General features: G+C 43.0%; 1 protein-coding gene and 1 pseudogene across 2 annotated transcripts in view; one reads left to right on the top strand and one right to left on the bottom strand.

The window, feature by feature from the left end:
• The window catches only part of LOC143746085 (uncharacterized), a 317,610-nt gene that overhangs the window by 76,954 nt on the left and 215,327 nt on the right, over window positions 1–25,329 (bottom strand). The window lies entirely within an intron of this gene.
• The window catches only part of LOC143746127 (uncharacterized), a 341,659-nt pseudogene continuing 324,544 nt past the window's right edge, over window positions 8,215–25,329 (top strand). The window contains exons 1-2 of the transcript XR_013206439.1: window positions 8,215–8,383; window positions 8,539–8,765. The product of XR_013206439.1 is annotated as an uncharacterized LOC143746127 (transcript). The remainder of the gene's footprint in view (window positions 8,384–8,538; window positions 8,766–25,329) is intronic.

Genomic DNA, 25,329 nt, shown 5'->3' with positions numbered 1-25,329 from the left:
CATCCGTTTTGTTAGGAAGGGATCGGAGATTCGCGAGATGAATGCTGGGGAGTGCAGTGCGCAGGCCGCGCTCGCGGAGTTTAACCAGCGCGCCGGCTCGCTTCCCGCGTTTGCGTCTGAACGCGCGTTTGAACAACAACGCTGCCCCTCCGACGAGAATGTCCAGCAAAACGTCCGAATAATCAAAAACTGTAGAAAAGGTTTCTGGTGTGTGTTTCCTAATGTCCAGTAGTTCGTCTTTGGTGAAACTGATAGGAAAAGAATGACTAAACGCAGAACAAACGAACAAAAACAACACAATAGCTGGAGAGTTCCACACCGAGGCAGCCATCCGCGGCGCCATCTTGGATCTAACATTTCCAATTATTAATTCCAGCATATTGACACAAAAATGATAACTGCAAATCCACCTTTCGCTGCCTGGAGTCCAGTTGTTTCTATGAATTGCAGCGATCTATTTGCTTCTCTGTTCTGTAGCTTTAGGTAGTCTGTAAAAATATACCTCAGATTTCTTGTCAAATGTAGTTGTACAGTCAATCGCTAAGCTCGTTCCCGTTTTAGATGTGTTTTTTGTGTTTTTCACGGCATTCACGCTGAAAACCAATGCTGCCGCTCAGTCTTTTTGCCACTCAGTGGCCGTGGCCTCAATCACTCCAGCTGACGGTGACGTCACGCGCATTCCCTCTATTGGCGCAGACGAGCCGTGGGGCCGCCATCTTAAACCGGTCACCCGCTCCGCTCAGTGTAATCTGTTTGGCAGGTGCAATGAGCTGCCAGTGCATTTAATTAATCATATCTCACTGAATACCGAACTGATTTTCACGCGGGTTTTTTTTGCTGCAAAGGTCATACACGTAGCTACGATACAGGACACATTGAATATTTTTTTCACAAAATACAACCAATAGTACGGTAATGTTAAATGTTAAATCTTACTTGTGAAGAGTAATCCCCGAGTGATAGTCCGCCGATTTGAGCAGGAATATGCTGCACAGTGCTCTGGCATCTACTGCTGCTATGCAACGCAAATAGGAGTATGACCGGTTTAAGATGGCGGCCGCATTTCTTGCGCCACAGCGGCCAATAGGGCATCTAGTCTCTATATGATGTCTATGGTTTGTGATGCACTTTTAAAAGGTAAGACGTTTAACGAATAAGATTGTATATTATCAGTACATCTGATTCAAATTAACTTATGTATTAAAGCATGCTAGTTGATTATTGCTCTATAAATTAGTAGTTTTAGGGGACGTTATCAGGTAAAATAAAGGTCATTGGATAAAGTTAATACCGCATAACAAACCACGAACAGCCTATTAATGGTTAAACCCGTTCTATTAATGCATGTTTATCCTTTGTTGTGTAATAAGAGGGAAATACTTCTAAACAGGGGTTAAATATAACATTGGGGAGTGTGATAGTTGTAATTGATAAAATGAGAATAGCGGTTTCATTCCATATTAAGCGTGCAATAACGGGAAAAAAATCCTTATTTTAGATTTCATATTTGAGTAAGCAAAAATTATTACCTATTAGCATATGTTTCAGCTCAGCTGATTTGTACTGATGGGAAAGGGAGATGGAAGTTTATAAGTAAGATTAAAAACCATGTTTAAAACGTCAGCAAGCCATTTTCTAGATCAAATCACACTAGGCTAAATGGGGTGTTATAAATACCATAACTGTATTATATACTGACTACTATATACAATTTATCCCGTTTTTGTTTCCTTTATCTCTTTCAACACAAGAAGCACAAAGAGGATTCAGTGGATACTGAAGACTCCTGCACTGACGCTGTACCCTCACCTTCAGTCTCAGCTCTTTACTTTACTTGCTCCTTATTTTTAATAAACATTAAACTTCCCAGTGTTGGTCTTTGTGAAAAAGTGCAGATACACCTAAGTATGATTAGCACAAAGTGTTTAGTTCTATTTAGATTGCTCCTGACTTGAGCATATTTCTGCTCTGTGTCGGACAGTACAAGAACAACATAGAGGAAAGGACAGACAACATGCTTGACGTGCAGTTTATTAGACATTTATAAATCCCTTTGTGCTAAATCAGTGCAAAAGTGTATGTATATATATATATATATATATATATATATATATATATATATATATATGTAGCAGGTAGGGTCGTTGAGATGCGAAGTGTAGTATGAAGCCCTGCCCACTGGCGCTGATTATGATCAGGTGGCACAAGTGAGGCATCCTTTTAAATGTATCGTGAGACATGGACAGGTGAACATTAGTGCGGTGTGAATTGAAGAGCAAGCCTCTTGGAGTGTCAGCTGTGCAAACGAGAGAACGTGAGTCTTTTTTGGAAGATTATGCCTGCTTGTCTTTAACGTTAAACTCCTTCCCATTGAGGAGTGCCTAACACGCCGATGTTTGTTTGCAGCTCGGCCAGGCGTCTGTGCGTGCGTATGGGAACGGTGTGTACCAGTCACGAGTTTGCAGAGATTAATCGCATAATAGCGAGAGTTAATTTCTATACGGGGGTGCAGCAATGTAAGCTTACTGGCCTTTTTTGCAAATGTAATGAGTAGCGTTTATAGCTCTGATCATTTCCCATTTGATATTCCCTATGAATAGAAGCAACGCTGGCGAGGGTGTGCACAGCTGTTAGCCATCCACACCGTTAAAAAGTCATCGTTGCTGTGCAGACAATACTAATTTGTTTAGGCTGGTCTGGAAAATGTAAGTCCATTTAATTCTTTCTTTTTTTGTGTGTTCTATTTCTTCAATTTAATCTGGTTTTAAATTGGCACGAGGCTACCAACATAGCATTAATTTATGCTTGTGATTACAGGAGGATTGTCTTTGTCTGTCCAACTAGCCACTGTTTTTCCTGAGTTAACAATTTGTTTTATTTTTATTTCTGTGATTTGTATGTGTTTGTCTTGGAAATTCTGCCATCGTCATCAGGAGAGGATTGCTGTGGTATCCTGCTAATTTGAATGTTTTGTTTTGTGTTTGGCAATATTTGTATTACTATAATCGGCCTATGGGCAGCGTGCAATATTTCCTGTGGGGACAGTGTTTACTCTGCAGTGTCCACTAGTGTGAAGTGTGACGTGTCTTTTGCAGTGTTGGAGTGCGTGTGAGCAGTATCACTTTATTCACTTTATATTTATGTATTATGATACTTTTATTCACTGTGATTTATTTATTGTAAACCGTCCACTGTTACCTACGGGGAAGATTTGCCGGTTTTGATTGCCAATCAATGTATTGTGTCTAGTGTTTAATAAAGTTTATAATTGAGTACATCAGTCCCATTTCTGTTCCTTCATTGGACACAATCTGCCTAGTAAGTTAAAAAGGGGAGTGCTGTTTGGATGATTTTTATGTATTTAAATTTCCTGCTCAATAGCGCCCCCTGATGGCCACATATATAAAGGTCATAAACAAATAAATGTTTTTTTAAATCTTTTCAAAACTGATGTAATGTATATTTTTGTGTCATGAACAATGTATTTAAACAAGTTTCAATTGTGAACATTTCTAAGTTGTTTAAATTCACCTGAAAGTGTACCAACCTACTTTTTACCAGTATTTGATAGAGATCTACAAGGATCATTAAGGCTCCTCTGGACAATGCATTATCATGCATACTGTAATTACCATAATAAGAGAGCCATGTTTGCAGTTGTGCCATTCTGACATGCAAATTGCTTGACAGCTATAAATCTACTGAAATGTATAAAATTTGTTTATATGAACGGTTAAAATGATGCCATAGAAATTCTTTTTTCTATTTTTTTATTCTTTATTCTTAAAACCCCATTTAAATTAGTATTTTAGTCTGTTCATTTGTGCGGACAGTTGCACAACCTGACATTTTGGGGGGGTTAAGATATAACAGGACTATAAAATATATTATGTATTCATTATTTATATAGTAAGTGCATAAGCATTGTAAACATTAAGATTAATGCAATTTTACATTTTACTTGTTTGCAATGGCATTTTAAGACAATCACCTGTTTCCTGCAAGTCTCCTGTCATTGTGAAACCATAGTGAACATTACGTGATAACCCTTAAATAACATACACGTTTAAGAACACAAAAATACTTCAAAACAACTGCAAAACGGTCTTTAACCAAGGTAAAGTTAGCCAGAAAATATGTTAACAAAGGCAGGCAACGCTGGTTGACCACAATAAACATTAAATATTAGCAGATTTGTATCTTTTAAAAACAATATTGCTGTAACTACATACACATACTACATCCAAATGTCAATGTATTATATACATATTGTAAACCAACGCATTTATTGACTACAAACTACCAAAAATCACAGTTCTGCTCTCTAACTCCATTGATTTGAATTGGCGCCGAAGCACTTCCTGGAACTATCTGAGGTCTACGCGAATCACATGACAACCAAGCATTTATAACTTCCGTTGTCGCAACTCTCTATCCACCTTATTCTGCTCTAAACAATGGGCGCCGCCATGACGACGACTCCGGTTGCCTACTTCCGGTTCGTACTGTATTAGCAGTGAGAGAATGAGTTCAGGCTCTACATGTGCTGTTGTTGGTTGTTTTAACAATTCAAAGAAGATAAAAAACTTTTTAGAAACTGGGTGCTTTGAGCATAAGATAAAAAGGAGAGAATGCCTATGTCCGGTTCCTATGCCTATGCCCAATATATAGAGAATGCCTATGCCCAATATATCGGAAAACATTTGGAATGGCTCAGACATGATTTTGACCACTTATCAAGTTTTGTTTTGTAGAAAGCCTTTCTTTAAAGTGAATTTTGTTTAGTATAAATTGTATCTTCATTTTTATCAATGTTTTATCAACAAATTGCCTGGAATAATAAATAAGAAGCACAAATAGTAGATATACAGGTCACGGAGGCGCGGGCGCGTGAACTGGAGCGCGTCTTATTAATCAACGAAACTCAGCGTATAAGTTACTTGCCTCACATACATGATAAGTATATCTATAGAAAGCTTGAAATGTGTACCTTTAAACAAAATAATTAAAAACGAACAGAAATGGGCTGCTCTCTGCTTATGTATAGGTTAATTCGTATGAAGTGTGCATTTCTCTCTATAGGCGCGTTCACTACTGCGAAGATGGCGAGTCAGCATCATCAAATTTATCTTTGCAGTCGAAACTTACAGAAAACACTAGTTATTAATAAACAATTCAAATGTTTAATGCATAATCATTACTTTTGCCGTTTTTTTTTTGTGGCAAGCTTATGCGTGCGTTGAGAAGCAGAATAGGCAATATATTACGAAAACGCTCATTATGGTTTAGCATTCTCTCCCATATAGTATACATAACTTCCAACCCAACTTCAGTCGTGCACGGGCAGGGGCAGCCCTACTTATTTCACATATTTTCTAACCAGCACATCACTGTGGCGTTCTGAGCGAGCGGCGCTTAATCTTCATAAAGCTTCGAACCGGAAAAGGACAACCGGCTTCCGGTTCAACCCCGCTATGAATCATGGGTAAATTCGCTAACCAGGAAAAAGGTGGATATGGCTCTGGTTTGGCCATAGTCACGTGACATGGGTGTTTTGAATCACGCTTCGGATCAGTGTTTCGAAACATCTGCGCTTCGGGATCTCGCAAAGCTTCGGAACGACTGTTTCGCGTCAGCCATCCCTAACTATTGGTTGTATTTTGTGAATGGAATATTACCAGATAATTGAGAAGGAGCAAGGATCTTTGATATTACTGTACTGAAATCGTAGCCAGCTAACGTTAGCTAGGCTATGTTTACTGCTGAGAGCTTCTCGGTTATCAGGTACAAGCATTCAACTGCCCTGTTGTATAAATACATATTATATATATATATATATATATATATATAGTTTTTTTTTGTTTGCGCACGTGATATCAGGAAGCAATATAATACACGCATGACGGCGATGCGCAAATTAAGTTACCCCCTCACATAATTCTATGTAGAAATAAAACAATTATTATTGGTATAATAACATTGGCCAGTGAATTTTACACAAGTGTCATATACTGTATTATCAGTGTTGGGCAGTCACTGCTTGTAGCTTAGCTAGTAACTTAGTATTTTGTTGTTAGCTTCACTATTTACTGAATCAAGTAACTTTTCAGTACCTTAACTCTATTTAAAAATTGGAGTTTTGTTGAAGAAAGGTTCTAAGAAATGTGAAGGAAGAAAATAAGCTTGACCTCCATTGTGAAATGTTTTTGTGTAGACTCTCCAAAATCTTCCGTTTTCATTTTGAAGATTTCCCAGGGACAAAGTTGTGAGGAAGAAGTGGGAAGTGGCTTTGAGGAGAGAAGGGTTCCATCCAAATGATTCATCCGTGAGAGAGTGTGTGTGTGAGAGAGTGTGTGTGAGAGAGAGACTGTTTGTGTCTGTTCGTGTGTGAGTGTGTGTGAGAGAGTGTCTGTTCTTGTTTGTTTGTGTGTGAGAGAGTGTGTGTGTCACAAATCATAAATTGTTTCTTCAACTTATTAAAATATCTTACTTTACTGCAACTATCTGTTTCTGCTTCTTTATCATATTTATAGTGTGTGATTTATAAAATACCTTATATCCTACATTACATATATACAACATATATTGTGTCTGGTGACTTTATATCTTATATCAGAATATTATATTAGCCTACTGTTTAGCCTACTATGAATATTAAAATAAACCGAACCATGTGTCCTGTATCATAGCTACATGAATGACCTTTGCAGCAAAAAAAAAAAACGCGTGAAAATCAGTTTGGTATTCAGTGAGTTATGATTAATTTAATGCGCTGACAGCTCATATCTACGGTGGCAGATTACAGCGGGTGACCGGTCTAAGATGGTGGCCCCACGGCTCGGCAATTAAAAATAGCCTAACAACCGTTCATTTTTTCGTTTTTTAATTACGGGTTAAAAAAAGAAAAACGAATGGACGCAAAAGTACACGGACCTTATAGGCCTATTATTAATTATTTCAAATAATGTAGGCTATTTGTAGAAAAAGTTAGTGTTGGGTCCGTGTACTTTTGCGTCCGTTCGTTTTTGCACAAATACAAGTAGTTGCGAATGATGTATTATTATTTTCTGTATGACCAGAAATGATAGAGTAGCCTATTTTAAATTGTTTCCACTGTAGATAGAAAAATGAAAAATACATTTCTGTATTGTTTTCATCGATCACAGCGATACTTGTGCGTCTCCTGAGATACACATTTAGTGCAGCAGCAGCGAGCATGAGGAGAATATGTTGAGTTCATTCAGACCTGAGAGATTTTGTGTTTGTTTGTGTGATTGTCTCGATGTTTAGAGTGAGAAGTTCAAAACTGTTACTGTCAAGTTAAAGTTTGAGATATGTGAGGGGAAACTCAAGTGTCGCTGCTGCCATTTTATTTACTATTTTCACTACTAAATGTGTTGGAACGGATCCTGACAAATACTTTGTAAATAATACATTGAGCCAATAGGGAGCCACGTGAGACATTTTAAACCTATACATAAATGCTAATATAGCGTAGATAAATATTAATACAGTCTGATAGTAAACAATATTGTTTTGTGGTACTCTTTATTTTAATAAAGGTTGTATGATAATTTCTGAAAAACTGTAACACGTTTATTATCTAATTACTTTATTGCAATAATCTAGTTATTAAAATGTCGAACTATATTTAGATTCATATGGACATTTTATGGTTTAGTAGGGTAGTTATTTACCCGAGTATAAACTTGGTTTGTTTTTGCATTATTGATGTTTTATACGTGTAATATTGAGATAAATAACAGTCTTTAATATAGTTAAAATTGATTTCAGTAAAGTTCAATATAGTTTTATAGTCATATATATCCTGACTCAAATAATGTGTTTCTAACAGCAAACACTCAGAATAAAGTGAGATGATCTGCTGATGATCCTGAATGTCTTGTTGAATGAGTGTTGATAGTCTGAGGATCATCAATATTAACAGATCTGCTGAAAACACTCTTTATTTCATGACAATAGTTCCTGTCATCATCTCACTTATTATGTTGATGTCTTCAGATCTCCTGTAAATTGACACTTAAAGCTCATTTCATTGGTGTCTACAGACTGAGGGTATTTGTTGGTGACGGCTACTTCTGTTTTTGCTTATAACTGTTTTTCTTACCATTGTTTAGCCCAGTGGTTTTCAAAGTGTGGGGTGCACAGGTATTGCGGGGGGAGGGGGGGGGGGGGGGCGCAGGACATAAAAAACTAAACAAACAAAAAAACTGCCAAATGACGTAGCAGGGGGCGCGGGAGATAAAAGAATGAAAAAAAAAAACTGGCAAGTTAACTGACGTCGCATGGAAGATGGATCGGTTTATAAAAGGCAAGAGGAAAGCAGTAGATGAGGTCTCCGTCTCACAGACATCACAGGCAGGTGCTGGTCATTCTAAAGCGAAATGCCGAAAATATGATGAGGCATTTCTTGCTCTCGGCTTCACTGTTAAAAAGATTATTTATAATATAACTATTTATATTCTGTTGTCCATGAGCATATAAACAAACTCAGTAACTTTTTTGAAATTTTGGCAGATCACATCATCATTGAAGCTCCTCCCACTGTAATTCATCATCAGTGAAGCTCCTCCCACTGAAATTAATCAATAAATGCTGGAATATTCCCATCAGCTACAAGTGAAGACGAGCATCAGGAAGAGCTGAAAGCTGCAAAGACTGAGTTTATTAAAGAGGACAGTGAGAACACGAGTGATCCAGAACCTGCAGAATGAAACACACTGAAGATCCTGAAGAACAAAGAGGTTGGTGTTTATTCTTCATTCATTCATGATGCTGGAGAACATTCATGTGACTTCCATTACACGAGAGTAGATGTTAAAACTTCATGCTGATTTGTACTCGGCTTTCGCCAAGATAATCACCAACTAAGACGTAGCTTTACAGTAACCTATGCTTCTCCATCCATTTACGCTTCTTTCCATCTAGTGACGTGAATCTTCTGTCTGGTGTTAATACAGTGTATTGCGCGTCAGCACACACAACGGCTGCAACCACAGTGCGGTCCCCCATAACAACCCTCTTGATTGAGCGGAGTAGGGAACATCTCTAGGGTCTTCAAGTGGGCACCTTCCGTCCTCAGTGTTTCGTCGACTAGCCCACGACACCTCAAGAGGGCTCGACAGTGACTCTGGCGTCCCAGAGTCACCCCCCTCCGTCCCCCACTCAACTCAGCCCAGCTTACTGACCTCTACTTCCCTCTTGCTGCTGAGACCTAACCACAATCTCACAATCTCTCCGCAACCCAACCATACGCGCCAACCCGTTTGACTAAGGCTGTCGAGCCCCACTGGTGCGTTAATATGCAGTTTCAGTGGCAACGGTTCCGTATGGCATACCACCTACCACAAAACACAATATCTGCCCAACCACCCGTCATTCACGCAATATACACAGGAACGTAATGACTGTAAATACTATACAACCTATACAAATAAACCAACAGTTGCTGCTGAGACCTAACCACAATCTCACCGCAACCCAACCATACGCGCCAACCCGTTTGACTAAGGCTGTCGAGCCCCACTGGTGCGTTAATATGCAGTTTCAGTGGCAACGGTTCCGTATGGCATTCCACCTACCACAAAACACAATATCTGCCCAACCACCCGTCATTCACGCAATATATACAGGAACGTAATGACTGTAAATACTATACAACCTATACAAATAAACCAACAGTTGCTGCTGAGACCTAACCACAATCTCACAATCTCTCCGCAACCCAACCATACGCGCCAACCCGTTTGACTAAGGCTGTCGAGCCCCACTGGTGCGTTAATATGCAGTTTCAGTGGCAACGGTTCCGTATGGCATACCACCTACCGCAAAACACAATATCTGCCCAACCACCCGTCATTCACGCAATATACACAGGAACGTAATGACTGTAAATACTATACAACCTATACAAATAAACCAACAGACCTTTCAAGTTTTCAAGAATTCTACGAAACCGTAGCATGACGGCCTGTACACAGCCAGCTAGAATCTTTCCGTCTCAACCACAGCCAGTTGCTGCTCCTTTCTGCTGCTTCAGATAAGTTCTTTACTGTACGGCGCAACTCTTGGCCACTGAATCCGACGTCTCTGAGGAACCGGGTTGTAGAGTGTGCCACAAAACCACGACAACCCACTTCCACTGGATAAACCTGGACTCTCCATCCTCGCTGTTCTGCTTCAGTGGCCAGATGAGCATACCGCAGTTTCTTCCTCTCATATGCCTCATCTACCGCATCCTCCCATGGCACTGTTAACTCTATCAGTTGAACAATGCGTGCTGATCCAGACCACAAAACAATATCTGGCCGTAGGTTAGTGGTGGCAATCTCAGGTGGAAAAATAAGCCGTTGATCAAGATCAACCAGCATCTTCCAGTCCCTAGCCGCTTCCAGTTGCCCTGGGCGAGAATTGGTGTTAGCACCTTTTCTTGGTGGTTGCTCGCCTGGGCGGAGGAATATTGTCTTCTGCGTGTAATGTTTTGCTAGAACAGGCGGCAATTTATTGGTCATACTACGCTTGCCTTCCAATGCTAAAGCCAAACATCGCAATACTTGGTCATGGCGCCAAGTAAACCGACCCTGGCTAAGAGCCACCTTACATCCTGTCAAAATGTGCCTTAATGTGGCAGGTGATGAACACAAAGGACAAGATGGATCCTCTCCTACCCAGAGGTTTAGGTTCTGCGGTGATGGGAGAACATCATATGTTGACCTAATAAGGAAACTGATCCTACTCTCTTCCATTGACCAAAGGTCTTGCCAGCCCATTTTGCGTTGTTCCACACTCTCCCATCTCATCCACTCTCCCTGCTTGGCCTGGGAAATGGCCTTTATACATCTCATCCTCTCCTCCTGCTTTCACACCTCGTTGACTACCAGCTTCCTCCTTTGGGCTGGGCCTGCCTTGTGCCATTTAGGAGGAGCTAAACTGAGCCCAAAACCCCCTCTTCCATGCTGTACCTGTCCCACGATATCCCCAATTTGAAGGTCAGCCTTTGCCTCTACTACAGATTTCTTTGCTGACCACTTTCTACCAGTTTTTACCACAGGGGCTGTCTCCCTTACACATTTGTCACGTGACTCTGCTAAAGTCATTTCCAGTCTGACCTTGGCACACTTAAACTCCTCGGTTAAAGCAGAGACTGGCAGCTGCAATACTCCTTTCCTATAAAGTCCCACTCTGCTGAGGCAGCGTGGAACTCCCAACCATTTCCTGATGTATGAACTTATTAACGCTTCCAGCTTATCCACTGTTGTCAAAGAAACCTCATACACAGTCAGTGGCCACAGCAACCTTGGCAGTAGACCAAACTGAAAGCACCAGAGTTTCAGTTTGCCTGGTAGAGGACAGCTGTTTATGCTCTTCAACCGTTCCACTGCTTGTCGTCTAACTTCTCCCACTCGAACTGTGTCCTTTAGATCCCCATCGTACCATCTCCCTAGACTCTTCACTGGCTTCTGAGAAACTGTTGGTATTGCCTCACCATTAATGAAGAATGTTTTATCTACTACCTTGCCTTTAATTATGGAGATGCTCCTTGATTTAGAGGGCTTAAATTGCATTTGTGCCCATTCAATATTATCTGTTAACTTCCCCAATAACCGATTAGTGCAGGCTACCGTTGTAGTCATGGTTGTCATGTCATCCATGTATGCTCTGATTGGTGGTAGTCGCATCCCAGAAGCCAAGCGCTCTCCTCCTACTACCCATTTTGATGCCCTAATGATTACTTCCATTGCCATGGTAAAAGCCAGTGGAGAAATGGTGCATCCTGTCATTATTCCAACCTCTAAGCATTGCCATGTAGTGCTGAATTCTGGAGTTGAGAAACTAAATAGCAAATCTCCAAAATAGGCTTTCACTAAATTTGTTATCGACATCGGTACCCTGAAAAAATCAAATGATGCCCAAAGAAGCTCATGTGGCACTGAACCATATGCATTAGCCAAATCCAGGAATGTCACGTGGAGCTCCTTCCTCTCTTTTTAGCTGATTGAATTCGTTGCCAGATAACACTGATGTATTCTAAGCATCCTGAGAATCCTGGAATGCCCGCTTTTTGAACTGAAGTGTCAATGAAGCCATTCTTTAATAGGTAGGTTGACAATCTCTGAGCAATAATGCTGAAGAAAATCTTTCCTTCGACGTTTAATAGTGAAATAGGGCGAAACTGACTGATGCTTGTAGCATCTTTTTCTTTGGATATAAAGACTCCCCCTGCTCTGCGCCATGCTCTAGGTACAACCTGCTTTTCCCAAGCCACTTTTATCAATTTCCACAGAATTCGTAGAACTCCTGAAGCACTCTTGTACACTCTGTACGGAACTCCATTAGGCCCTGGAGATGATGAAGCCCTTGCCTTTCTCACAACCTGCTCTATCTCTTTCCACTTAGGTGCACAGACCTCCATTTGGTATTCTGGTGGAATGACAGGTGGGATGTCTGACGGAATAGACATAGGCTTATGCCTTTTTGCATCTGTATGTGTTTCCTCCAAATATCTCTCTAGCTCAACCCTAGATGCTTTTAAAGTGCCATTCTTCTCACTGGTGAATAACTTCTTTGCGAATTTGAATGGATCTTTATAGAAATTAGCCCTCGCACGCTCCTTCTTTTTGTAGCGTTTCCGTAGGCGCTCAGCTCTGCGTAATGTTGCAAGCTTATCTTTTATGGCCCTTTGTAAGAGATTGAGTCCCTCCTTCTGACTTTGTTCCGCTCTTTTCCATTGCTTCCTCAGCTGTCTCCTTTCTCTAACTAACCCTTCAATTTTCTGCTGCCGTCTAGACAATCCAGGAGTAGTTTGTACTTTTTCCTTCCTTTTTTTCACACCAAACCTCTCACTTCCATATGCGTAAATTATGTCCCCAAATTTATCCAGCTTCTTTTCAACTGTACCAGTTAATCTTTCTAATGCAAAGCATAGATCTGTGTTTACCGTGTCCCATGCAGTTTTCTCACAAGCTCTTGGCCATCTAACTCCAGGCCTATGCCCGTTGAGGTTCTTTTCTCTCTTATGCTGGTTAGTCTGACCGGGTTCACAAGAATCAATGCGTTCATCACTAACTGTGCAAACCCTCCTCTCCTCTATGACAGGGGTGCTGATATCCTGCGAACTGTGGTTTGCTTCCTGTCGCTGGATTTCATTCGACTGACTTGACTGACTTCGTAAGAAGTACTGATCAATGCGAGGCCCTTGTCCCTTCTCCCTCAAGCATTTCATTTTCCCTTGATGAATCTTCAAACCCCTGACCGTTGTCGCCTTGCTCCAGCCACAGACACAAGCTTGGAGTTCAATGGCTTTGCTAACTGCAGAACCTGAACTAGTCTTTTGTGAAGTACTCTCTATACTCATATCCGTTTCCATTCCAAAGTCGTTAACCATGTTGTCCACCATTGAGTCATCTTCCGCCCCTGCTCTCGCAGACTCTAGGGGTATTTTCCTCTTTAATTTTTCAGAAGCCTTGGGCGGGTGTCTCCAGCATCCTGTAAACACAGAGCTGGATACTGCCGACAAGGGTAGCTAACCCTTACCAGCCCCATTGGGGTCTCTTTCCTCCTGTCAGCTGTCTCTCCAGGCTGTCACAAGGTCTTTCCCTTGTTGCCAGCAGCACTATTCACCGCAGTCACTGGACGTATCCAGATCTTCATGACTTCCATTACACGAGAGTAGATGTTAAAACTTCATGGTGATTTGTACTTGGCTTTCGCCAAGATAATCACCAACTAAGTCGTAGCTTTACAGTAACCTATGCTTCTCCATCCATTTACGCTTCTTTCCATCTAGTGACGTGAATCTTCTGTCTGGTGTTAATACAGTGTATTGCGCGTCAGCACACACAACGGCTGCAACCACAGTGCGGTCCCCCATAACAACCCTCTGGATTGAGCGGAGTAGGGAACATCTCTAGGGTCTTCAAGTGGGCACCTTCCGTCCTCAGTGTTTCGTCGACTAGCCCACGACACCTCAAGAGGGCTCGACAGTGACTCTGGCGTCCCAGAGTCACCCCCCTCCGTCCCCCACTCAACTCAGCCCAGCTTACTGACCTCTACTTCCCTCTTGCTGCTGAGACCTAACCACAATCTCACAATCTCTCCGCAACCCAACCATACGCGCCAACCCGTTTGACTAAGGCTGTCGAGCCCCACTGGTGCGTTAATATGCAGTTTCAGTGGCAACGGTTCCGTATGGCATACCACCTACCACAAAACACAATATCTGCCCAACCACCCGTCATTCACGCAATATATACAGGAACGTAATGACTGTAAATACTATACAACCTATACAAATAAACCAACAGTTGCTGCTGAGACCTAACCACAATCTCACAATCTCTCCGCAACCCAACCATACGCGCCAACCCGTTTGACTAAGGCTGTCGAGCCCCACTGGTGCGTTAATATGCAGTTTCAGTGGCAACGGTTCCGTATGGCATACCACCTACCGCAAAACACAATATCTGCCCAACCACCCGTCATTCACGCAATATACACAGGAACGTAATGACTGTAAATACTATACAACCTATACAAATAAACCAACAGACCTTTCAAGTTTTCAAGAATTCTACGAAACCGTAGCATGGCGGCCTGTACACAGCCAGCTAGAATCTTTCCGTCTCAACCACAGCCAGTTGCTGCTCCTTTCTGCTGCTTCAGATAAGTTCTTTACTGTACGGCGCAACTCTTGGCCACTGAATCCGACGTCTCTGAGGAACCGGGTTGTAGAGTGTGCCACAAAACCACGACAACCCACTTCCACTGGATAAACCTGGACTCTCCATCCTCGCTGTTCTGCTTCAGTGGCCAGATGAGCATACCGCAGTTTCTTCTTCTCATATGCCTCATCTACCGCATCCTCCCATGGCACTGTTAACTCTATCAGTTGAACAATGCGTGACAAAACAATATCTGGCCGTAGGTTAGTGGTGGCAATCTCAGGTGGAAAAATAAGCCGTTGATCAAGATCAACCAGCATCTTCCAATCCCTAGCAGCTTCCAGTTGTCCTGGGCGAGAATTGGTGTTAGCACCTTTTGCTAATGTTAGAAACATTCAAGCACTTCATCACATTTAGACAAACAGTTCAATTATGAAATGGTACAAACAGTTTAATTTTTGGGTTTCAAAAATGGTCAGTAATGCCAAGTTCACACTGCATTCTCAAAGTAGTCGGGTCACTGTTCTTTTCACACTGCGTGACTATCTGGGGTAACATTCAGTTGCTGCTGTGTTCACACTAAACGATGGATCGCTTCACACTATATGACTTTACAAAAGAAAGAATCGCAGACAACTTCTGTCTGGTCCGCAAACTACGTTTCACAAGCAAACAAACACACGTGGGAAGTGATTAGGAAATAACGCATGATCACAAGTGCGTGAGACCGAAATTTTAAAAATGATAGCCTGCAAGAAGCTTGCGATCCAAATTGTCTGTGCTTTGATTTGCAGCGAAAAGGATAAAAAGAAAAAGTTTATGCAGGAGGAAATGGTTGGGGAGACGAGAGCATGGAGTGTGTGTTCTGCAAAGAGAATTTGGGGGTAAATAAATAATTTTGCAATGTACTGTTGGTCAAGCAAATATGTTTGCTTTGTTTGATATAATTGTAAATATATCTTAAAATACTGATATTCTGATTTATAACTCCTCCCGAACATCCCGGTGCCCTGTATCTTGCTTTCTCATTGGCTGTCGGTCATCGCTGATGTAGCTTTCAGTCAGAACACAGTCACACCGCAGGATTGTGAATCGCCGACAGGTCCAGATATAGATATGTAGCATGCCAAATATCTCACTGGCATCGGTGACTCGTCTTTGATAATTCACACTGCGTGATTGTTACTAACGTGAACGAGCACCGATTTTCCTATGATTTCGGGTGAATTGTTGGCGATCTCCCGAAACCTGCCGGCGAGCGAAAATCTGGCCTTAAATTGTTCAGTGTGACCTCGTCATATAGCGAACTTTGAGAAATGCCCATATTGATTGTCAACATCAGGTCAAACTAAATATTATTATTATTATTATACCTCTTTTATTGTACATTTTCATCTGTTTCACACACACATATATATATATATATATATATATATATATATATATATATATATATATATATATATATATATATAAGCAATAAACAGTAAATGGCATGGACTTTCCAGAATGGCTGACAGGCATGCCTTATGTTTAGCCCTTGACACCCCTAATGGGCATTTTTAAAACTGTTCTCCATGAGGAATACCTTGTGATCAATGCAATAGATCAGGGATTTTCAAATTGGGTGAATGTGAGCCTCCCTTTAGAGTAGGTAAGGACAGCCGAGCCCCCCCCTTCCCCAAAATCCTGTCTGCCTGTCCTAACCCACACACACCTCTGCAGTAAATGCCACACAGGCAATGATGAGTTTCAATAACAACTGATAAAATGTAAATATTTTTTAATATTGTATTTTAAGACATTTTATTTACGCTTTTTAAAAAAAAGAGGTGCATTCATAAATGATTCTTTACAAAAGCAAATAATTCCCAACTTTATGCAGGCCTAATTGAGGCTACTTTTAAAAATCACTGATCATCAGTTGGCCTAACCACAAGTCAACAAAACATGCTTAACATGTGAAATCGGTGCAGTGTGTCTGGGCCTTAAAGGGATAGTTCATGTTCAAAATAAAATTCTGACATCATATACTCACCCTCCAGTTGTGTCAAACCTGTTTGAATTTCTTTCTTCTGCTGAACACAAAGGAAGATATTTCGAAGAATGTCAGTAACCAAACAGTTAACTGGTCCCATTGACTTCCATAGTATATTTTTTTCTTTCTTACTATGGAAGTCAATGGGACCAGTTAACTGTTTGGTGAACAAGTGAACTATCCTTTTAAACGCACATTTGAATGCACATCGTCTCAAACAAAATCAGCACAATGGCCAGCTCTCTGATCAATGAACGACACTGCTTTTTGTTCATGGAACGCATAACATATAACAATCAAATGCATTGAAGGCATGTTATCAAATCAAACAGATTCACATATTTTCATAATTTTTATTTAACGATTTCAGCCACATAAAATCTCAGAATTAAACAACTTTATTCCATAGTCCATATCAGTGGGAACAATGAGGCCGCACTTTTAATGCGCAGAGGTGTTTGATGCGGGACTGCACTGCAGAGAGAAATAAACGTAAGTCTTCCTCCACCTGCAGCCTTGATCTGTATTTGTTTTTAATCATGGTCAGTGCAGAAATCCTACACTCACACAAGTAGGTAGAGGTGAAGTGGATTAGGACTTTCATAGCCTTAGTGGAAACCTGGGGAAACTCGCTCTCCACAGACAACCAGAAATGTGTGATCGGCATTTCTACCAGTCTCTGCTTCAAGTCCGCATTCGAGCTGAGATCGAGTCCATCATGGGGTGTGGCAGGGAAAGAGAACGGATTTCTCACCCACTGATTTCCCCTTGCGTCCTCTCCAAAATACTCGCCAAACTGGTCACGCAACCCATTCAAATGCGCAGTGATGGACAGAATTAAGAGGCAGCCCTGTCTTCTCTGCAACATCCTCCAGGGTTGGGAAGATTTCCACCGAACCTTGTTCAACACGAGCACACCACAAGTCAGCTTTTTCCTCAAACCAGACACTTGGTTGTGTGCCGAAAATATGTGGCACACTTTGCCCTGGAGAGAGGTGTTGAGGGAGTTGATCCTATCGAAGATGTCAGATAGGCCAACATAGCAAGCCAGTTCATGTCTGCCAGATGTTTTGCCAGTGGGGAGTTAATTTCGGTGAGGAAGAGGAGGACTTCTTCGCGCAAATCACACAGCCTGGTGAGGACTTTGCACGAGAGAGCCACCTGACCTCGAAGTGCAGGAGCAGCTGCTGGAAGTTAGCGCCCATCTCATTGCAGAGGATTGAGAACAGACGGGCATTTAAGGCAAGCGATTTAATTAGGTTCACAATTTTGACAGCCTCATCAAGAATGGCATGCAATTCTTGGGGCATCCTTTTTGTTGCTAAAGCCTGGCGATGGATAATGCAGTGCTTCCAGACAGCCGCAGGGGCAACTATCTGCACCTGTTTTACGAGACCGCTGTGATGGCCAGTCATTGCTCCTGCCCCATCAGTGCATATCCCACAACACCGGCCCCAGTCAAGGCAATTAGCCTGGTAAAAGTTATTCAAGGCCTTGAAAAGTTGTGGCGGGCGGGTAGAGGAACGTAGGGCTGGACGATATGGCCAAATTTTATATCACAATATATTTCTTAATTTCGGTCGATACGATATAATTCCGATATCGATATGAACAATATAAAAGCCTCAGAAAAACTGCCAAGAACGCCCATAACAGATGTCTGTTCCTACAATCTTCTGAAAAATGAATTTGCCAAGTCTATAATAATAATAATAATACATTTTATTTCTAAATGCGCTTTTCTTAAACACAAAGCGCTACAGTAATAGACACAAAAACAGCAAGGCAAAACAACAATTAAAAAACAGTCTTAAATAAATGTGTCTTAATCAACTTTTTAAAATGTTCCAACGTTGGTGCATTTCTGAGGCTAAGAGGAAGCACATTCCATATCTTCGGGGCTTTATATGAAAAGGCTCGTTCCCCCATAGTCTTGAGTTTACATGAAGGCTGATGTAGCAAGAGAGAATTGACAGAACGGAGAGAACGTGATGGAGTATAGGGGCTAATGAGTTCACAAAGATACTCTGGAGCAGTCCCATGTAGTGCCTTGTAAGTTAAAATAAGAATTTTAAAATCAATTCTCACGTTTATAGGAAGCCAGTGCAACTGTGAAAGCACCGGTGTAATGTGCTCACGAGGAGAAGTACGAGTGAGCACACGGGCGGCAGAGTTTTGAATATACTGTAGCCTTCTGAGAGATTTAGCTGGAAGGCCAGAGAACAAGGCATTACAATAATCTAACCTGGTTGTAATAAAGGCGTGTATAAGCCTTTCTGTGTCTGCAAAAGAGAGAAAAGGTCTAAGTCGAGCAACATTTCTCAGATGGTAAAAAGCAGTTTTTGAGATGTTTTTTATATGTGCTTCAAAAGTTAGCTGTGAATCAAAAATGACTCCAAGATTCCGCACCTGTGAAGTGGGAATTACCATGCTAGAATCAACAATTAAACTAATCTGCTCTGCCTTACGAGTAGCCGCCACTGTACCAATCTGCATCAATTCAGTTTTTGAGCCATTCAGCTTCAGGAAGTTATTCTGCATCCATACACTGATCTCTGCTAGACAACTACGTAAGGCTATTAATGAGCAGTGAACATCAGGACTGGTGGTAATGTAAATCTGTGTATCATCAGCGTAGCAATGATATCCAAGACCGTGTTTCTTGATGATCTGCCCAAGTGGAAGCATGTAGATGTTAAATAAAATTGGACCCAACACTGAACCCTGAGGAACTCCCTGTCGAACAGGCACGGTATCAGATTTGTAATTCCCCAATCTTACAAACTGGGCACGGTTTGTTAAATAAGACCGAAACCAACTGAATACTGCACCAGAAAGACCCAGCCAATTTTCCAGACGATCTAGCAGAATAGAGTGACAAATAGTATCAAATGCAGCACTAAGGTCTAATAAGACCAAAATACTGCATGCACCTGAATCTGCAGCAATAAGAAGATCATTTACAACCCTCACTAGAGCTGTCTCAGTACTATGCCCTTTTCTGAACCCAGATTGAAAAGGTTCAAAAAGACTGTTCAGTGCTAGATGACGAATTAACTGAGTAGCCACAACACGCTCCAGAACTTTAGGCAAGAATGGTAGGTTTGAAATAGGCCTGTAATTGGACGTATCAGAAACATCACAACCAGGCTTCTTTAGGACTGGTGTAATTGCAGCAATTTTTAAATCTGGAGGAATAATTCCAGAACTCAATGATACATTTACAATTGATGTCATGTGAGGGCAGATTGATGCAAGGCAGTTCATAATAACCGAGCAGGGAACCGGATCTAAAATACTAGTGGTTGAGTTCATGGACTTAACTGTACTTATAATACAATCAACTCCAACTAAGTCGAAGTTCGAAAAAGAAGTGTTCGGAGGATTTAAAGGCCGAATATCAACTAGCTCAACAGGAGAGATAGTGATTAAAGAGCTGTATATGCCCTCAATCTTTGCAGAGAAATAATGTAGAAACTTATTACACTGGTCAACAGAGCAATGAACAGTTGCCTTAGTTGGTTTAAGAAGATTTTCAACAGTCTTAAATAAAGATTTAGAATTACTTGCAGCATTACCAATGATGCTTGAATAATAGTTCTTACGTGCAGTATTCAGAGCAGAATGGTAAGCAGACTGTTGTTGAGTGTAGAGAAGCCCATGTACCGTCAGGTTAGATTTTTTGTACTGCCGTTCTAATTGCCTTCCAACAGCTTTCATTTGACGTAACTCCGGAGTATACCATGGACAGGGTTTCCTAAATGTAACAGCCCGTTCCCGCACAGGTGCAAACTCATCCAGAAGTGCAGATAGCATGGAGTTATAGTGCTCTACAGAGTTAGTAATAGGAAGCTCAGAAATAGTAGTGGAAAAGAAAGTGAAGTCCATGTGCTTGATGTTACGGAATTTATGAAATCTGCTGGAGTCTTTCGGTACTGCACCATAACAAACTACATGAAGCAATGAAATAACCCATCATAACAATAATATTCTATTCTCAATACCTGCTACAAGACTATGAAAGCATATGGGTAGCAATATTCAGTTTGAAATGTAATATGCAAAATGACAATGTAATATGTAAAATGGCAATGCATTTCTGTTTTTAAATTTACATTTGCCATTACATTTGTGCAACATTTGGTGCACAAAATGGGGGAATTTTTTTTCGATTTGAATCTCATTTCCTGCATTTACATAAATTTAGGGACTATGGTGTTACAAAATCCAGGAAATAATTAAGTTGATTATAATGATAATGTCACGATTCATGAGTTCGCTGTTTTCTTCATGTCTCGTGTTATTGTTGTTTTGTGAGTATGAGCGCGTGTGAGTGGGCATGACCGCTCGTTCATCTGATCACCGGCTGATCTCATTATCAGCGCCAGCTGCTGCCAATTCACCTCACTATAAAGACTCATCACAATCTCCTCTCTTTGTCAGATCGTTGGTTTGGTGTCCTCCGTGTCGTGCTTCGTGTCCTTGTTGCAGTCTGTTCCAGTTTGAGTTCCTGTTCGGTGTCTTCGTGTCCTGTCTCGTCTGGATTTTACCCTGCACTGGATTCACCTTCACCCGCACTGGATTCACCATCACCCGCTCTGGATTCACCATCATCTGCACGCTGACCACCGAGTCCCTGCGCCACCATCTGCTGAGATTCTTGAGATTGTCTTTGTGTCTTCTGACTATAATAAAAGAGTTAACTTGCACTTGCTTCCGCCTGATCTTGTGACAGAATGATCTGACCTAACATGGAAGCAGCAGGCGAAACTTCAACCTCATGGGAGGATTTCGTGAAAGTCAGCATCTCACGGATGGATACCCAGGAGAGAAACATGAATGATTCGGGCCGGGCTATTCAAGCTCTTGTGGCGCAGGTGTCCGAGCTCACCCAGCAAGTCCAACTTTTGCGGGTTCCCGCTGCGCCACCCACGCCGGCCGCTCCCCCTATACCACCAGAGAGCGCCTTCCAGTCAGAGCCCAGACTACCAGTTCCGGAGGCCTATAATGGTGAGCCAAACTTTTGCAGGGCATTTCTAACACGCTGTTCTATGCACTTCTCCTTGCAACCCAGGACCTTTTCCACAGAACGAAGCAAAGTGGCGTTTGTGCTCACACTCTTGACTGGAAGGGCAGCTCTGTGGGGGACGGCGGTGTGGGAGAACCAAGATCCATGCTGTGCCTCGTTCCAGACACTCGCCGCCGCCATGAAGGGAGTCTTTGACCGCTCGGTCGCTGGAAAGGAGGCAGCAAGGATGCTAGCGGATCTCAAGCAAAACGAGAGATCAGTATCTGACTACTCTATAGAGTTTCGGACTTTGGCGGCGGAGTGTCAGTGGAACGAGGAGGTGCAGTGGGACATGTTCCTGCATGGGCTGGCTGACCGCGTCCAAAAGGAGATTTATGCACTGGACTTACCCCCCACCCTCAACGAGTTGATCGATCTGGCACTTCGTGTTGACTCTCCCGATTCGAGGGTCGGAAGGGACCTGCTCGGGGTTTCGGAGCGGTGGACGCGGTCAGCCCTATCTACGATCATGAGCCCATGCAGGTCGGTCGAGCTCGGCTTTCCCGGGAGGAGAAGGAAAGGCGGAGGTCCCAGGGCCTTTGCCTTTACTGTGGCTCTGCAGGACATTTTGCTTTCAACTGCCCGGTAAAAGGGCAAGCCCGGCAGTAAAACTGAGGCTACTGTCGGGTGGGATCTCCGCTGAGAAGACCTCATCAACATCAACGCTCCTCCCGGTAAGGCTCAGGTGGTCAGCTCACACTCACGACTGTCAAGCACTACTGGACTCCGGGGCTGAAGGTAACTTCATGGACTACACTTTTGCACTCAGGATTCAGGTTCCCCTTCTACCCCTCAGTCACACCATCGCAGTGCACGCGCTCAACGGACAAACACTCCCCACTATCTCTTATACCTCTGGACCCCTCACACTCAGCGTATCCAGCAACCATTCTGAAACCATCTCTTTCTATATCCTGGACTCCCCCCTGGCACCCATTGTTTTAGGTCATCCCTGGCTCATCAAACACAACCCCAAAATAGACTGGCAGCAGAGATCAGTGTCTGAATGGAGCAGTAAATGTCATGAGTCCTGTCTTGTGTCTGCTTGTCCGTCTGTTTCTGTTTGTACGTTTCAGGAGGAAGCAGCGGACTTGTCAAACGTGCCCACGGAGTACCTAGACCTGAAGGAGGTGTTCAGTAAGTCTCGTGCTGCTTCTCTCCCTCCGCATCGTCCCTATGACTGTGCTATAGAGTTATTGCCAGATACGTCTCCGCCTAAGGGCAAGTTATATTCACTTTCTGTCCCAGAGAGGGAGGCTATGGAGAAATATATTTCTGATTCTCTAGCAGCGGGGTTCATCCATCCCTCCTCTTCTCCAGCAGGGGCGGGGGTTTTTTTTGTGGGGAAGAAGGATGGGTCTTTGCGACCTTGTATTGACTACCGGGGGCTGAACAACATCACGGTAAAGAATACTTATCCTTTGCCATTGATGTCTTCAGCCTTCGAGAGGTTGCAAGGAGCATCTATCTTCACAAAATTGGATTTACGTAATGCTTATCATTTGGTCCGCATCAGGAGGGGGGATGAATGGATGACTGCTTTTAATACCCCCAGGGGGCACTTTGAATACTTGGTCATGCCTTTCGGCTTGTCCAACTCCCCAGCGGTCTTCCAGGCACTCGTCAATGACGTGCTGCGAGATATGGTCGACCAATTCATATATGTCTACCTGGATGATATATTGATTTTTTCTTCTTCTCTCCAGGAACACGTGCAGCACGTTCGACGAGTGCTTCAGAGACTGCTAGAGAATGGGCTTTTTGTCAAGGCGGAGAAATGCGCTTTTCATGCACAGTCTGTTCCTTTCCTTGGGTACATTGTGTCGTCTGAGGGAATGCGTATGGATCCTGAGAAGGTTAAGGCTGTGGTGGATTGGCCAAGTCCAGATTCCCGTAAGGCCCTACAGAGGTTTCTGGGGTTCGCCAATTTTTACCGGCGGTTTATTCGCAATTTCAGCCAACTAGCCTCGCCTCTGACCGCCTTGACCTCCCCCAGAACGGCGTTCAGGTGGTCAGACGCAGCGGAAGCTGCGTTTGCCAAACTAAAGGGCCGCTTTGTTTCAGCCCCCATCTTGGTTACCCCTGATCCATCACGTCAGTTCGTGGTGGAGGTCGATGCGTCAGAGGTGGGGGTAGGTGCAGTGCTATCCCAACGCTCTCTCACAGACGACAAGATGCACCCATGCGCGTTTTTGTCTCATCGATTATCCCCTGCCGAACGTAACTATGATATTGGTAATAGAGAGTTGTTGGCAGTCAAGTTGGCATTGGAGGAATGGCGCCACTGGTTAGAAGGGTCGGGGGTACCTTTTGTCGTCTGGACAGACCATAAGAATTTGGAATATATCAGAACTGCTAAAAGATTGAACTCTAGGCAGGCTCGGTGGGCACTTTTTTTCGGACGTTTTGACTTTTCTCTCTCGTACCGCCCGGGCTCCAAAAACATCAAGCCCGATTCTTTATCACGCATTTTTGACCGTTCCGATCGCCCGTCTACTCCCGAGTGCATTTTTCCAGAGACTCTAATTATCTCTACACTCGAATGGGAGGTCGAATCGAGGGTCAAGACGGCCTTACAAGGGGTAACGCCTCCGGTCGGTTGCCCACCGAACCGCTTATTTGTGCCAGAGGAATTACGGTCCGACGTTGTTCAGTGGGGGCATTGTTCCAATGTGGCTTGTCATCCAGGAGTTAGCCGCACTACATCTTTAGTCAAGCAACGATTTTGGTGGCCACGTATGGCTCGCGACGTTCACAGTTTTGTTTTGGCTTGCTCAGTTTGTGCCACTGGTAAGACTTCCAATCGACCCCCAGATGGGCTCCTTCAACCGTTGCCGGTCCCTTCGAGACCCTGGTCCCACATCGCTCTAGATTTTGTCACCGCCCTCCCACCCTCTCAGGGTAACACGGTAGTCTTAACCGTGGTGGACCGGTTCTCGAAGGCGGCCCACTTTATTCCCTTGCCCAAATTGCCCTCAGCGAAGGAGACAGCAGTAACAGTCGTTAACCACGTCTTTCGGTTACATGGCCTCCCGACAGACGTGGTTTCCGACAGAGGTCCCCAATTTGTGTCCAAATTTTGGCAAGAGTTTTGTTGATTACTGGGTGCGACTGTTAGCCTGTCCTCAGGGTTTCATCCCCAGAGCAATGGCCAAACTGAGAGAGCCAACCAGGATTTGGAGAGAACGTTGCGATGTATGGTTTCAAGAATTTTTCCTCATGGAGTCAACAACTTTCAATGGTGGAGTACGCCCACAATTCATTACCAGTATCATCCACGGGCCTATCTCCGTTTGAGTGTAGCATAGGGTACCAGCCACCAATTTTTCCTAGTCTGGAACCCGAAGTCGCGGTTCCCTCCGCTCACGCCTTTGTCCAGAGGTGTCACCGCACTTGGACTAGAGCCCGGGAGACTCTACTCCAAGTGGGAGCGCGCACCAAGGCCAAGGCCGACCGCCACCGGCGGAGGCCTCCCGTATACGTCGTCGGTTCCAAAGTGTGGCTTTCTACCAAGAACATTCCTCTCCGTTCCGTTTCGAATA

Source organism: Siphateles boraxobius, unplaced genomic scaffold, assembly GCF_051911475.1.
Source record: "Siphateles boraxobius isolate OS27281-9 unplaced genomic scaffold, OSU_SipBor_1 21, whole genome shotgun sequence".
Classification (NCBI taxonomy): Eukaryota; Metazoa; Chordata; class Actinopteri; order Cypriniformes; family Leuciscidae; genus Siphateles; species Siphateles boraxobius.
The sequence above is the reverse complement of the archived record's forward strand: the minus strand, read 5'-3'. Positions and strand labels throughout refer to the sequence as shown.